Here is a 15,156-nt window from a genome sequence, read left to right on the forward strand (position 1 = left end):
TATTTGCTTTCTTGAATTTGCTTATTTTTTTTCAATGTTGATAAAATATATTGAATGTGAAAATGTTATTCATGTGTGTAAATAATGCCATGATTAAAAAGAATATCGGTATGAAAAAGGTATTTTTGTTTGTATATTATGTTTAATTGTGTATGTGCCTGGCTAAAAGGAAATCACAGGCTGTCCAGTAATAATAGCAATTCTGCCTAGACTGAGCTGCTGCTTAGGAGACCATGCTTGCACACAATATGCCCTCAGGAAAGCTTTTCTTTGACATGTAAATGTGCAGTGTTCTGTAGCCCGCCTGTGTGGGATTAGTGCAATGCTCACTGCAGATGTCCTGTTGTACCATTCACACTGGACTCCCCTTATGTGAGGATATCTTCCTTCATTTGTCTTTAGATGTTTACATCTCCTACAAAACAGCAGAAAACTTATATGTACCGGTAAGTAGCATTTTGTTTAGAGATCTTGAATTGTCGTTCTCTATTTGTGGTACAGAATAACTAGTCCAGAAGGGGAATTCAGTTTACTTTGTGTGTTGTGATTTGCAAGCCAGATGCATTGTTCTGCTAAGCCGTGTATCACAAAATGATACAGCCTTGTTTTTACAAGACACTGTTTACTGCAACTTCAAGAAAATCTGGTTACGGTAAACCCATCACTAAAGTAAGGAAACTAGACAACACTGGACAAGGAGCAGATACTGTATTATCAATTAAGTATTTAGATACATACAATACATTGGAAACGTGTAAGTGCTATTGTTGGAAGCTAGATTATTTAGTAGGTAAAACAATTGCAGAATTTGATGGCAGATAATGAAGTTCTACGGTGACATGCTTCATATATACTGTACCTAAAAAGTAGGGGATTCCATTTGACATAGAACTTTCTGGTTTCTATAAATGTTTAAATTTTATGTTTGAAATGTTTGAAATTTACATTCCTTGAATTCCTGGAATAAGAGCTCTAACAATCATGGGTGGTTTCAGGAGACATGTTCATTGAATATGTTGAATTTAACAGCTAATTAAATATTGGTTCTTATTATATTCAGTCAAGTACTAAATTTTTCTGTGGAAATCCCTGATCAACAAAATGAATTTACAATACAAATTTCTGTTACTGATGAAAGCCATCAATGTCTAATGGCTGTACAGACCTCATCAATTTAATACCCTGTAATATAAATCAAACTAATGTGTTAATAAAAAGTAAAATCTGCAGCATCAGAGAATTACATTATACAGTAGTTGGCATACACCATCTCTTGAATTTGACACAAAATCAATAAAAGAATATCATTGCTATCTGTGAGTAGATGATGTAATGGACAGAACAGTGCGGTCAGTAGATCTACAGTGTCTAGTTAGACAGTAAATAGGTACACATGGTCATTAGGTCGACCCATGAAAGATCAACAGTGCTTATGGTACACAGGCTCAAATGATCGACATGCCAATGGTCGACGCATATTGTCGACATGTTTTTTTTTGTTTTTTTTTCAACTTTTTCTTATACTTTATTATCCACATGGACTACAATTGGGAATAGTAACCTGTGCCAATCTTGCGGTACCAGAGCGAGGCACCTTGCCCAAAGCAGGACGAGTGAACGCAGTGCACTAATTTGAGGTCCACGTGCTCAGACAGCAAAAACAATCCCCAAAAAGTAAAAATGTTGTGTCCATATTTTCTTGTCGACCATTTTCCATGTCAACCTTTTCATGCGACAACCTTTTGTTCCTGTTGACCTTTTTCTGTGTCGACCTTCCATAGTTCGTGCAAATGACCATGTTGACCTTTTGTCCATGTCAACATTTCACTGTCGACCATATGGTTTTGACCTAATGTTTGTATAGATTCTTACTATAGATCTATTTGTCCGGAACCACAGAAATGAATAGTGCAGCTGTAGCCCTGTAGCACTTTGGTTTATACATTTATAATCCAGGTCACTTGTTTTTATAATCCAGATCATTTTTGTATTTGTGTATCACCAATACAATACAATACAATACATGTGGCATGTGCAAAAATGTTGCCACTCTTCAACTTGATTATTACGTAGTAGATACTCACACTCAGGACCAGAAGCAGTTCATGCTTTCCAGGTCTCCTCACAGAATCACAGGTGAAGTAATGTGGATCTTAAAATGTGTCAGAGAGTTAAAGTGGCAATACATGAGGAGACTACTGTCGATAGGCGGGCAATGTGTGGGAGCAAACGATAATCATTAATTTGCTTCCAAACGTCAAAACACGGTTGGGAACATGTTTAATTTTTCACAACAAATCGTTCCAGTGCAAGGGGAGCTGAACGATAAGTAGGCGGACACTATCCAGCAGAGTCCGCCTACCTTTTTCACCGCTCACTGGGACTGTACCTCCACACGAACAGCAGCAGGTGTCGGAGAAGCCGTGTGCCTCTTTCCCTCTGTTCTCAGTCAGTCAGTGAGCCCGTTTAGTCTGCTCCTCAGCCCGGGAAAGGCAGCTGTGACCTGGATGGCAGCACTAGGGGTAAAGGAATTGGGGAATGGGAGCACTTTTTGGTGGGTCACCCCTTGCGGTCCTTACCTGGTCCTCTTCCTGATCCCAGCTTTCCCCATCTCTCTTTGATCCAGTTGCTACAGCCCTCATCAATTCCTGGCAGCCGAGCGGGAGGGGTAGTAGGATCTGTGCAGCAGCATTAGCCATTGATTCTGCAGCACCTGACACCAGTACAGCAGACACTGTCATTGCCCCCCCTCCTCCATGTTCAACAGACATTGTGCAGCGCCGCTCCTGTTATCCACCAGCTCTATACCCAATTCAGTGGTCGTCCAGTTCTATGTGCCTCCCGGGATTAAAACTATGGGGGCACACTGGTCATCCACATCTACAGTATGTGCCCTGCCTGGTGACTTACACTGTGTGAGCACCCTGGTCATTTAGGTATTGGTGCCCACCATCAATGTCAGGATGAGGGCACATGAAACTGAGTGCGCCTGTAGTGCTATAACCTACCAACCATTTCTGTTCTTAAAGGTGAATGTACAGAGGCGGGTTAGGCAACATGTGGCTCTTGGCTTGCTGAGACTTGTAGTTCCCCAGCACCCACAGTGCCACCATCTGCAGAGTGTGTCTGGAAAAGTAGAAATGGCTGCTGTCACTATGCAGGATCTGCAGGGTGTTTAATAATCAAAACTGGTTCTAAAATGGTTTGTAAATCAGCAATAGCCAGCAGCTGTATTCAGACCCCCGCTCCCCTTTCACCCTGTGCACCCATGTGATGCCTGACACACTCTCCCTGTCTCTCTTGTGTGCTTGTGTCACGCTTGATACCCTCTCAATGTCACCCTGTGCACCCATGTAACTCCTGACACTCTCCCTGTCACCATGTGCACCCATATAAAAACATTTATTTCAAACATGTAGAAGTAGGCAGACACTGTCCACTTCTGTGACATCACAAGTTGGAGAGAAGTAGGTTGGTTGCCTGTTCTGATGAAAAAGTTGGTTAGGTGTGTAGGGCAGAGTTTTAGTTGGAAAGACAAGTTGGATGGTTGGTCTGTTGGATGGTTGGAGGAAAGTTGGTCTAATGTATGGCCCACATTTTGAATACACCAGTGCACCAGCTAGGTGATCTTGAAAACGTGAACTGTTTGGGGTCCAGTATTAGAACCTATGGATTATTACTAAAGGTCTCAAATTTGTATTTAAGGCAGGGGTCAACAATTCCAGAGTTGAATGCATTATTTTACCCTTAACCTCTTACAGTGTTGTCTACTATAAACAATCATGGGTTCCTCTAAGTAACTAAGGAATTTAACATACAGTTAATTTGCTAGTACAAAGCAGGGAAAGGCTATAAAATGATATCTAAATGCCTGCAGGTTTGAATATCCACTCCACTTTATCATTAAATGGAATTTAAGGTGAACTGTTGAAATTGGGTGAAGATATGTAAAGGGCCCTACACACTAAAGGGCCCTACACACTGGGCGATGTTACTGAAAGATATGAACAATCTCATTCAGTAATGAACAAGATACCGTTCAAATATTTCAGTGTGGAGGCACCAGCGATGAACAATGCGTGGCCCCCGCGCACGTTCATCGCTGGTGCCCCGTTGCTTCTGCATGCAGGCCAATATGGATGAGATCGTCCATATTTGCCTGCACTGCTATGGAGCCGGGTGAAAGAAACTACACTCCCCCGTCACTGCCCCCCCGCCGCCGGGTCGCCCGTCGGCCGTATCCGTCGTCGGGCAGCTCTGCGGCGAATCGACAAATGTGTAGGGCCCATAAAAGACATGACCAATGTGAAAGATGAAAAATGTGGAAGATGAGCAATATCCCTTGAACTTCCCAGAACCCTGACAAACGAAATTGAGTGTACACACTACGCAATTTTTCAAACAATTTGAAAAACGAAAGATATCCTTGGAATTGGCACCTTATTTACATATTTTAATATTGGGGAGGCATTTCTGAGTTTGTGGGCAGGGATGTAGAAGGGGGAACCAATTAAGTTTTTTTTATCACCCACTGCCCCACCAATTATATTTCCACTGTGCCACCAACGTAATTAAAAATTAATTATAATGGGTTCAATATAATATATATATATATATATATGTTTATATATATATATATATATATATACATATATATATATATGTGTATATATATATATATGTGTGTGTATAGACATATATATATATATAATCCAAAAGACAGAGGCACTCCCGGACTTCCATGGAGTGCCGGCTTTTGGAGTTTGGTATATATATATATATATAATATAATATAATATATAGAACCCATTATAATAAATTTTTAATTACGTTGGTGGCACAGTGGAAATATAATTGGTGGGGCAGTGGGTACATTGGTGGGGCAGTGGACGGAGACACTGAGCGGTCAGCGTCTCCCCTCCAGCGGCTCCCGTCAGCAGGTCAGCTACAATGAAGCTGCTGGTGGGGAGACGCGCTGAGCGGTCGGCGGCTCCCGTCAGCGGCTCAGATATGAAGCCGCTGGCGGGGAGGGGAGCCGCTGCCGGGGACGGAGCCGCCTGCGGGGAGGTGAGCAATGTCACATTGTGGACATCGCTCATCGCGGCTCCGTACACACATGCCGTGATGAGCGATGTCACAAGTGACATTGCTCACATTGAACTGCATGCAGAGCCGACCCGCGACCTGCTCGTAACGAGTACGGGTTACATGCATCGGCCGTTGGGGGGGCATTGCAATGCATACACAAGTGCAGTCATTCAATAATCGTCCGCTGTGCGATAATGCACAGCAGCCATCAGGTCTGAATCGTGCCCATAATTGCAATGAACCCCATATCATTGTAAATGACCTGCAGTTATCAAAAGGAAAATTATCCTATGATTGAACCCCAAAATTCAACATCTGACAATACTTAAATAAGCCAGAAACTGTGCTATGGACTGCTATAAATAAAATGTAACTTTTTTTTGCCACAAAAGTAAAAGAAACATTTTCAGAAAAAGTTGCAAAGCAATTGAAAAGAACCTCATTAACCATTAATCATGGGCTCTATGTGCTGTGCTTTAAGGTTGTGCAACAGCCTGTGGCTAGAAAGATATTGTTCAGGTGGAGGAAGAATAATTGAGCCAAATTACAGCAAATCCTAAACGTTAATACCTCAGTGTGAAGAAATTGTATGTGAAAATAGATAACGATCCCAAGTAAAAGCTCAAAATGAAACAACAACAGCAATGAAAGCTAAAGGTTTTGGAAGGGTCTTCACAGTGCCCAGACTTGTATATTATTGTAAATCTGTACAGATATCTCAGACACAAAATACATCCAGGATTAGCAGAACCGTCCCCAACCAATATGATGCCCTAGGCAACATTTTGGCTGGTGCCCCCTAGCACCACCGCTAGTTCTGTCTCTGACCCTGCACCCCTTTCCCAGCACCATCACCCCCCCACCCATAGCAGTCCTCACTTTGGTGCTCCTACCCCTATATTTTAAATAGGAACAGTGCGCACATTCAGCGCACAGCCCAAAAAGGGATGTGTTCTTGCTGGGCCACACAATAGTACCCCCAATTCAAATGACACCACACAGTAGTGCAACTTTATTCACAGTATATCAAGTGATAGTGTCCCTTATTCATGTTACATTACACAGTAGTACCACTTTACCTTATACTTTACTCCTCACATTAGTGCCCCTTATACCCCTTTTACACTCGCAGTGAAAGGTAATTCCCAGGAATGTGTCCCGGTATATTTGCCGGGACACATTCCCGGGAATGACCCTTTCACATTAGCGGGCCGATCCGGCATATTGCCGGGTTAGGTGACGTCACCACTGACTCTAGCGGAGGCGGTGCTTGGAGATAATCTTCTCCAAGCACCGATTCCTCCTATGCAGAGAACGGGTGCCGGGTCGCCTTGACCCGGTATACCCGTTCACACTGCACAGCTTCCCGGGTCGGTCCCGGATTCAACCCAGGTCGAGACCTGGGTTGAAATCCCGGGATGCTCGTCCCGGGAAATTGTCCCTGTACCCATTCACCCTCACAAAAATCCCGGGATGATGCGCGTTCACGTGCAATATCCTGGGATTTTTCTGCGAGTGTAAAAGTGGTATTATTCACATTACAGTATATCACACTGAATTGCTCCTTTTTCATATTACACCACACCATATTGCTCTTTTTGCACATTAGACCACACAGTAGTGCCCTTTCTATACGTTACACCACACAGTAGAGCACCTTATACACATAATGCCACACATTAGTAATGCATTTATACACATAATACCACACAGTAATCCCCCTTACTCATATGACACACATTAATGTCCATATAAACATAATGCATCTTAACATTATGCCATCCTTTAGTAATGTCCTTATACACATAATGTCCCTTACACATGCTGCACATTATTAATGCCCTTATACACATAATGACACACATAACGCCCCTTACACATATGCCAATCACTATTGCACAACAAACCCACCTGTACACAGCACTTACACGGCCGCTAGCACTGTGACCTCTGCCTCTGCTTGGATACAGATGTGTCCTCATACATCTTGTCTCAATACGCCATGCAGCAGAAGATGCCTGGCGTGAGTCAGCTGGCAGCTCTAGGCCAGCTTTGCTAACATCGGGCAACTTTTTTTTTTTTTTTACTGAAATTGCATTTTATTTGCGTTGCTATGTGATTAGGATGCACACGCAGTTTCTGCTGATTAAAATGTTATGCGGCATGCCTATATTCTGTGTTCAACTGTGGCTGTATCTGCATATGAAATGCTACGTTACAGTGATTTCCAGGAATACACTGTTATGTAGCATTTTACATGCAGTCACACACTGAATATAGACATGCCGCATATCATTTTAATCAGTATAAGCTGCATGTGCCCCTAGGCATTCCAAATGCCCCAGGCATTTGCCTAGTTTGCCTATACCTAGTGCCGGCTCTGAGGATTAGCTACAAATATGTCTCAACTAAACTTAAGTTCTGCAAGGAACGGATGGAAAGAAATTTCTAAAACAAGAATAGATTGACTTCTCACTGGCTCCAGGGAACGTTTGGAAGCTGTGATTTCTGACTGTGTTACCAAGTATTGACTGACAGGGTGCCTAAACATTTCCACATGCCTGCCTTTATTTTGTTTTAGGTTTTTTTCACACCATTAAAGCAAATAGCAATCAAATGGGCAGACATTTGTCATGTTTAAATGTGTAATTTGCAGATGTTGTTACTTTCTTTTACGTAGAGAATAAAACATGCAATATGACCAGAATCGACCAAATCTTTGAATCCCATACATTAGTGCTCTATTTCTCTAACGTCCTAAGTGGATGCTGGGGACTCCGTCAGGACCATGGGGAATAGCGGCTCCGTAGGAGACAGGGCACAAAAATAAAGCTTTAGGATCAGGTGGTGTGTACTGGCTCCTCGCCCTATGACCCTCCTCCAAGCCTCAGTTAGGTTTTTGTGCCCGTCCGAGCAGGGTGCAATCTAGGTGGCTCTCCTAAAGAGCTGCTTAGAAAAAGTTTTTAGGTTTTTTATTTTCAGTGAGTCCTGCTGGCAACAGGCTCACTGCATCGAGGGACTTAGGGGAGAGAATTTCAACTCACTTGCGTGCAGGATGGATTGGATTCTTAGGCTACTGGACACCATTAGCTCCAGAGGGAGTCGGAACACAGGTCTCACCCTGGGGTTCGTCCCGGAGCCGCGCCGCCGACCCCCCTTACAGATGCTGAAGATTGAAGGTCCGGAAACAGGCGGCAGAAGGCTCTTCAGTCTTCATGAAGGTAGCGCACAGCACTGCAGCTGTGCGCCATTGTTGTCACACACTTCACACCAAGCGGTCACGGAGGGTGCAGGGTGCTGCTGGGGGCGCCCTGGGCAGCAATATTTAATACCTTTATGGCAAAAGAATACATCACATATAGCCATTGAGGCTATATGTATGTATTTAACCCATGCCAGATATCTAAAACTCCGGGAGAAAAGCCCGCCGAAATAGGGGGCGGGGCTTATTCTCCTCAGCACACAGCGCCATTTTCCTGCTCAGCTCCGCTGTGAGGAAGGCTCCCAGGACTCTCCCCTGCACTGCACTACAGAAACAGGGTAAAACAGAGAGGGGGGGGCATTTTTTGGCGATATTTTGATATATTTAAGCTGCTATAAGGAACAACACTTATATAAGGTTGTTCCCATATATATTATAGCGCTTGGGTGTGTGCTGGCAAACTCTCCCTCTGTCTCCCCAAAGGGCTAGTGGGGTCCTGTCTTCGATAAGAGCATTCCCTGTGTGTCTGCTGTGTGTCGGTACGTGTGTGTCGACATGTATGAGGACGATGTTGGTGTGGAGGCAGAGCAATTGCCGATAATGGTGATGTCACCCCCCAGGGAGTCGACACCGGAATGGATGGCTTTGTTTATGGAATTACGTGATAATGTCAGCACATTACAAAAATCAGTTGACGACATGAGACGGCCGGCAAACCAGTTAGTACCTGCCCAGGCGTCTCAGACACCGTCAGGGGCTGTAAAGCGCCCTTTACCTCAGTCGGTCGACACAGACCCAGACACAGATACTGAATCTAGTGTCGACGGTGATGAAACAAACGTATTTTCAAGTAGGGCCACACGTTATATGATCACGGCAATGAAGGAGGCTTTGCATATCTCTGATACTGCAAGTACCACAAAAAGGGGTATTATGTGGGGGGTGAAAAAACTACCTGTAGTTTTTCCTGAATCAGAGGAATTAAATGATGTATGTGATGAAGCGTGGGTTAACCCAGATGGAAAAGTGCTAATTTCAAAAAAGTTATTAGCATTATACCCTTTCCCGCCAGAGGTTAGGGCGCGCTGGGAAACACCCCCTAGGGTGGATAAGGCGCTCACACGCTTATCAAAACAAGTGGCATTACCGTCTCCTGATACGGCCGCCCTCAGGGATCCAGCTGATAGGAGACTGGAAACTACCCTAAAAAGTATATACACACATACTGGTGTTATACTGCGACCAGCCATCGCCTCAGCCTGGATGTGCAGTGCTGGGGTCGTCTGGTTGGATTCCCTGACTGAAAATATTGATACCCTGGATAGGGACAGTATTTTATTGACTATAGAGCAATTAAAGGATGCTTTCCTTTATATGCGAGATGCTCAGATGCACTCTGGCATCGAGAGTAAATGCGATGTCCATATCTGCCAGAAGGAGTTTATGGACGCGACAGTGGTCAGGTGATGCGGATTCCAAACGACATATGGAAGTATTGCCGTATAAAGGGGAGGAATTATTTGGCGTCGGTCTATCGGATCTGGTGGCCACGGCAACTGCCGGAAAATCCACCTTTTTACCTCAGACCCCCTCCCAACAGAAAAAGACACCGTCTTTTCAGCCGCAGTCCTTTCGGTCCTATAAGAACAAGCGGACAAAAGGACAGTCATATCTGCCTCGGGGCAGAGGAAGGGGTAAGAGAGGGCAGCAAGCAGCCCCTGCCCAGGAACAGAAGCCCTCCCAGGGTTCTGCAAAGCCCTCAGCATGACGCTGGGGCCTTACAAGCAGACTCAGGAGCGGTGGGGGGTCGACTCAAGAATTTCAGCGCACAGTGGGCTTGCTCACAGGTGGACCCCTGGATCCTGCAGGTAGTATATCAGGGTTACAGGTTGGAATTCGAGAAGTCTCCCCCTCGCAGGTTCCTAAAGTCTGCTTTGCCAACGTCTCCCTCAGACAGGGCGACGGTATTGGAAGCCATTCACAAGCTGTTTTCTCAGCAGGTGATAGTCAAGGTACCCCTCCTACAACAGGGAAAGGGGTATTACTCCACGCTATTTGTGGTACCGAAGCCGGACGGCTCGGTTCGACCTATTCTAAATCTGAAATCTTTGAACCTGTACAAAAATTCAAGTTCAAGATGGAGTCACTCAGAGCAGTGATAGCGAATCTGGAAGAAGGGGACTTTATGGTGTCCCTGGACATAAAGGATGCTTACCTGCATGTCCCAATTTGCCCTTCACATCAAGGGTACTTCAGGTTCGTGGTGCAAAACTGTCATTATCAGTTTCAGACGCTGCCGTTTGGATTGTCCACGGCACCTCGGGTCTTTACCAAGGTAATGGCCGAAATGATGATTCTTCTGCGAAGAAGAGGCGTATTAATTATCCCTTACTTGGACGATCTCCTGATAAGGGCAAGGTCCAGAGAACAGCTGGAGGACGGAGTAGCACTAACCCAACTAGTGCTGCAACAACACGGGTGGATTCTGAATTTTCCAAAATCTCAGTTGACCCCGACGACACGTCTGCTGTTCCTGGGAATGATTCTGGACACGGTTCAGAAAAAGGTGTTTCTTCCGGAGGAGAAAGCCAGGGAGTTATCCGAACTTGTCAGGAACCTCCTAAAACCAGGGAAAGTGTCTGTACATCAATGCACAAGAGTCCTGGGAAAGATGGTGGCTTCTTACGAAGCGATTCCATTCGGCAGATTCCACGCACGAACTTTTCAGTGGGATCTGCTGGACAAATGGTCCGGATCACATCTGCAGATGCATCAGCGGATAACCTTATCGCCACGGACAAGGGTGTCTCTTCTGTGGTGGTTGCAGAGTGCTCATCTGTTAGAGGGCCGCAGATTCGGCATACAGGACTGGGTCCTGGTGACCACGGATGCCAGTCTGAGAGGCTGGGGAGCGGTCACACAGGGAAGAAACTTCCAGGGAGTATGGTCAAGCCTGGAGATGTCTCTTCACATAAATATACTGGAGCTAAGAGCGATTTACAATGCTCTAAGTCTGGCAAAACCCCTGCTTCAGGGTCAGCCGGTGTTGATCCAGTCGGACAACATCACGGCAGTCGCCCACGTAAACAGACAGGGCGGCACAAGAAGCAGGACAGCAATGGCAGAAGCTGCAAGGATTCTTCGCTGGGCGGAAGATCATGTGATAGCACTGTCAGCAGTATTCATTCCGGGAGTGGACAACTGGGAAGCAGACTTCCTCAGCAGACACGATCTACACCCGGGAGAGTGGGGACTTCATCCAGAAGTCTTCCACATGATTGTGAACCGTTGGGAAAAACCAATGGTGGATATGATGGCGTCCCGCCTCAACAAAAAACTGGACAGGTATTGCGCCAGATCAAGAGACCCTCAGGCAATAGCTGTGGACGCTCTGGTAACACCGTGGGTGTTCCAGTCAGTGTATGTGTTCCCTCCTCTGCCTCTCATACCAAAAGTACTGAAAATTATACGGCAAAAGGGAGTAAGAACGATACTAGTGGCTCCGGATTGGCCAAGAAGAACTTGGTACCCGGAACTTCAAGAGATGCTCACGGAGGATCCGTGGCCTCTACCTCTAAGACGGGACCTGCTTCAGCAGGGACCGTGTCTATTCCAAGACTTACCGCGGCTGCGTTTGACGGCATGGCGGTTGAAAGCCGAATTCTAAGGGAAAAAGGCATTCCGGAAGAGGTCATTCCTACACTGGTAAAAGCCAGGAAGGAGGTGACTGCACAACATTATCACCGCATTTGGAGAAAATATGTTGCGTGGTGTGAGGCCAGGAAGGCCCCCACGGAGGAATTTCAACTGGGTCGATTCCTACATTTCCTGCAAACAGGATTGTCTATGGGCCTCAAATTGGGGTCCATTAAGGTTCAAATTTCGGCCCTGTCGATTTTCTTCCAGAAAGAATTGGCTTCAGTTCCTGAAGTCCAGACTTTTGTAAAAGGAGTACTACATATACAGCCCCCGGTTGTGCCCCCAGTGGCACCGTGGGATCTTAATGTAGTCTTGGATTTTCTCAAATCCCTTTGGTTTGAGCCGCTCAAATCGGTGGAGTTGAAGTATCTTACATGGAAAGTAACCATGCTACTGGCCCTGGCTTCAGCCAGGAGAGTATCAGAATTGGCGGCTTTATCATATAAGAGCCCATATCTGATTTTCCATACGGACAGGGCAGAACTGCGGACGCGTCCTCATTTTCTGCCTAAGGTGGTGTCAGCGTTTCACCTGAACCAGCCTATTGTGGTGCCTGCGGCTACTAACGATTTGGAGGATTCCAAGTTGTTGGACGTGGTCCGGGCATTGAAAATATATATTTCAAGAACGGCGGGAGTCAGAAAGTCTGACTCACTGTTTATATTGTATGCACCCAACAAGATGGGTGCTCCTGCTTCTAAGCAGACGATTGCTCGTTGGATTTGTAGCACAATTCAACTTGCACATTCTGTGGCAGGCTTGCCACAACCTAAATCTGTCAAGGCCCATTCCACAAGGAAAGTGGGCTCATCCTGGGCGGCGGCCCGGGGGGGTCTCGGCATTACAACTCTGCCGAGCTGCTACTTGGTCAGGGGCAAACACGTTTGCAAAATTCTACAAATTTGATACCCTGGCTGAGGAGGACCTTGAGTTCTCTCATTCGGTGCTGCAGAGTCATCCGCACTCTCCCGCCCGTTTGGGAGCTTTGGTATAATCCCCATGGTCCTGACGGAGTCCCCAGCATCCACTTAGGACGTTAGAGAAAATAAGAATTTACTTACCGATAATTCTATTTCTCGTAGTCCGTAGTGGATGCTGGGCGCCCATCCCAAGTGCGGATTGTCTGCAATACTTGTACATAGTTATTGTTACAAACAAATTCGGGTTGTTATTGTTGTGAGCCGTCTGTTCAGAGGCTCCTACGTTTGTCATACTGTTAACTGGGTTCAGATCACAAGTTATACGGTGTGATTGGTGTGGCTGGTATGAGTCTTACCCGGGATTCAATATCCTTCCTTATTGTGTACGCTCGTCCGGGCACAGTATCCTAACTGAGGCTTGGAGGAGGGTCATAGGGGGAGGAGCCAGTACACACCACCTGATCCTAAAGCTTTATTTTTGTGCCCTGTCTCCTGCGGAGCCGCTATTCCCCATGGTCCTGACGGAGTCCCCAGCATCCACTACGGACTACGAGAAATAGAATTATCGGTAAGTAAATTCTTATTTTTGCCTGTTCTGCACATATGACAAATAAACATAAGTATGGCACAGATGACAATACAATATTATCATAAGGCAGAAAAATTACACAAAATAAAACACTATTGCTTTGATCCCTTAAATGTATAGCTTTAATGTATCTCTTTAATAAAACAAATGCATTTACACGTGTTTCCTTTATTATGCAATTTCTCCCAAATTAAAATAGCAACAAGTACTGTTTTTCAGTTGATTACTTCCTGAATACCTTTAGCAGCTCTCCTTACATAGGGCTTAATTACGGGTTGATCCCAAAAGCAAAATCTTTCTCTAATGGGCAAAACCATGTGCACTGCAGGTGTGGCAGATATAACATGTGCAGAGAGAGTTAAGGTGGGTACACACTGGTAGATATAATTGATCGGCAGATATATCTATGGATGGATCGGGCAGTGTGTTGAGCATACACACTGCCCGATCCGTCGGGGACTGACGTCATGAACTGGGCGGGCATGTACACACGGCCACCCAGTTCAGCTGTCAATCACCGCCGGCTGTCACAGCATGTGTACGGGCGGTCGGTAGACCGCCCGTACACACACAGCGACGAGCCAATATATCGGTAGATATATTGGCTTTCAGCTGTGCTGCGGGGCGGACGCGATACGTCTGTGAACAACAGAGTTCGCAGACGTATCGGCCGTTCACACTGGCCGACGGACCCGCGATATATCGGCCGTTCAAGAGAATGGGCGATATATCGGCCAGTGTGTACCTACCTTTAGATTTGGGTGGGTTATTTTATTTCTGTGCAGGGTAAATGCTGGCTGCTTTATTTTTACACTGCAATTTAGCGGCAGCGTCGACAGGCTGAAGCCCATTGAATTGTGCGCACGCGCAGCAGCCGCACTTCGCATGCTCACTCAGTGAGATGCAACGGCTTCTCACTTGTGCGATCGCCTCTGCCTGATTGACAGGCAGAGACGGTCATGGGGCTGGCGGCAGCACACACAGCCGCTACGACCCTAAACAGGCAGATAGCTGTCAGCCTTCGCACTACTCTCACTACCCGTCAGGTGCGAAAGCATCGCCGCCGTGCGATGCTTTCACATGTCTGTGATGGGAAGGGGGGGGGGGGGGGGTTCGGGGCAGGACCGGGCATGCGGGGCGGACTTGTCCTGTGCTGGGCGTCCCCCCGCATGCCAAAGATTTTAATAGTAGATGTTTGCTTTTTCACACATCTACGATCAGGTCTGAAGTAGGCCCTAGGTCCATAGTCTGCTCATTTGCTGAATAGATCTTGTGAATTAAAGTGGTTTCCTCTGCCTTGAAAATACTTCTTCAGTTGTGTAAAAATATTTGTTACGTTCTCAGGCCCAGAGCTCTATGTTTGGAACAGAGCGACACAATTGGGGATATTTATTTCATTTAATGCAGCTGAACCTACTAAAAATATAAATAAGCTGGAGCAGAGGTGATGAAGAGTTTGTAGTATAGGTGAGGGGATTGTGCAAACCAGCACGCTGCAGTGATTAATGGGGCTAATTCAGACATGATCGCAGCTGTGAGTGTTCGCACAGCAGCGATCAGGTCTGAAGTGCGCATGGCAGACAGCCGACGACTGTTTTAGCCCTGCGATCGCCTCTGCCTGATTGACAGGCATAGGTGGTAGCCAGGTGGGAGGGGGC

At 45.9% G+C, this 15,156-nt stretch overlaps 1 protein-coding gene across 6 annotated transcripts in view; it reads left to right on the top strand.

Moving 5' to 3' along the window:
• Positions 1-15,156, top strand: part of ANKRD6 (ankyrin repeat domain 6) — a 334,377-nt gene that overhangs the window by 47,489 nt on the left and 271,732 nt on the right. The window contains exon 1 of one of the 6 annotated variants that reach the window (XM_063916979.1): positions 313-446. The exons of the other annotated variants lie outside the window; for them this stretch is intronic. The gene's annotated coding sequence lies outside the window, so the exon portion shown is untranslated. Of the gene's footprint in view, positions 1-312; positions 447-15,156 lie in introns of those variants that run through there. 6 annotated transcript variants of the gene reach the window in all.

The sequence above is a fragment of the Pseudophryne corroboree genome, chromosome 4, assembly GCF_028390025.1.
Source record: "Pseudophryne corroboree isolate aPseCor3 chromosome 4, aPseCor3.hap2, whole genome shotgun sequence".
Taxonomy (NCBI): domain Eukaryota; kingdom Metazoa; phylum Chordata; class Amphibia; order Anura; family Myobatrachidae; genus Pseudophryne; species Pseudophryne corroboree.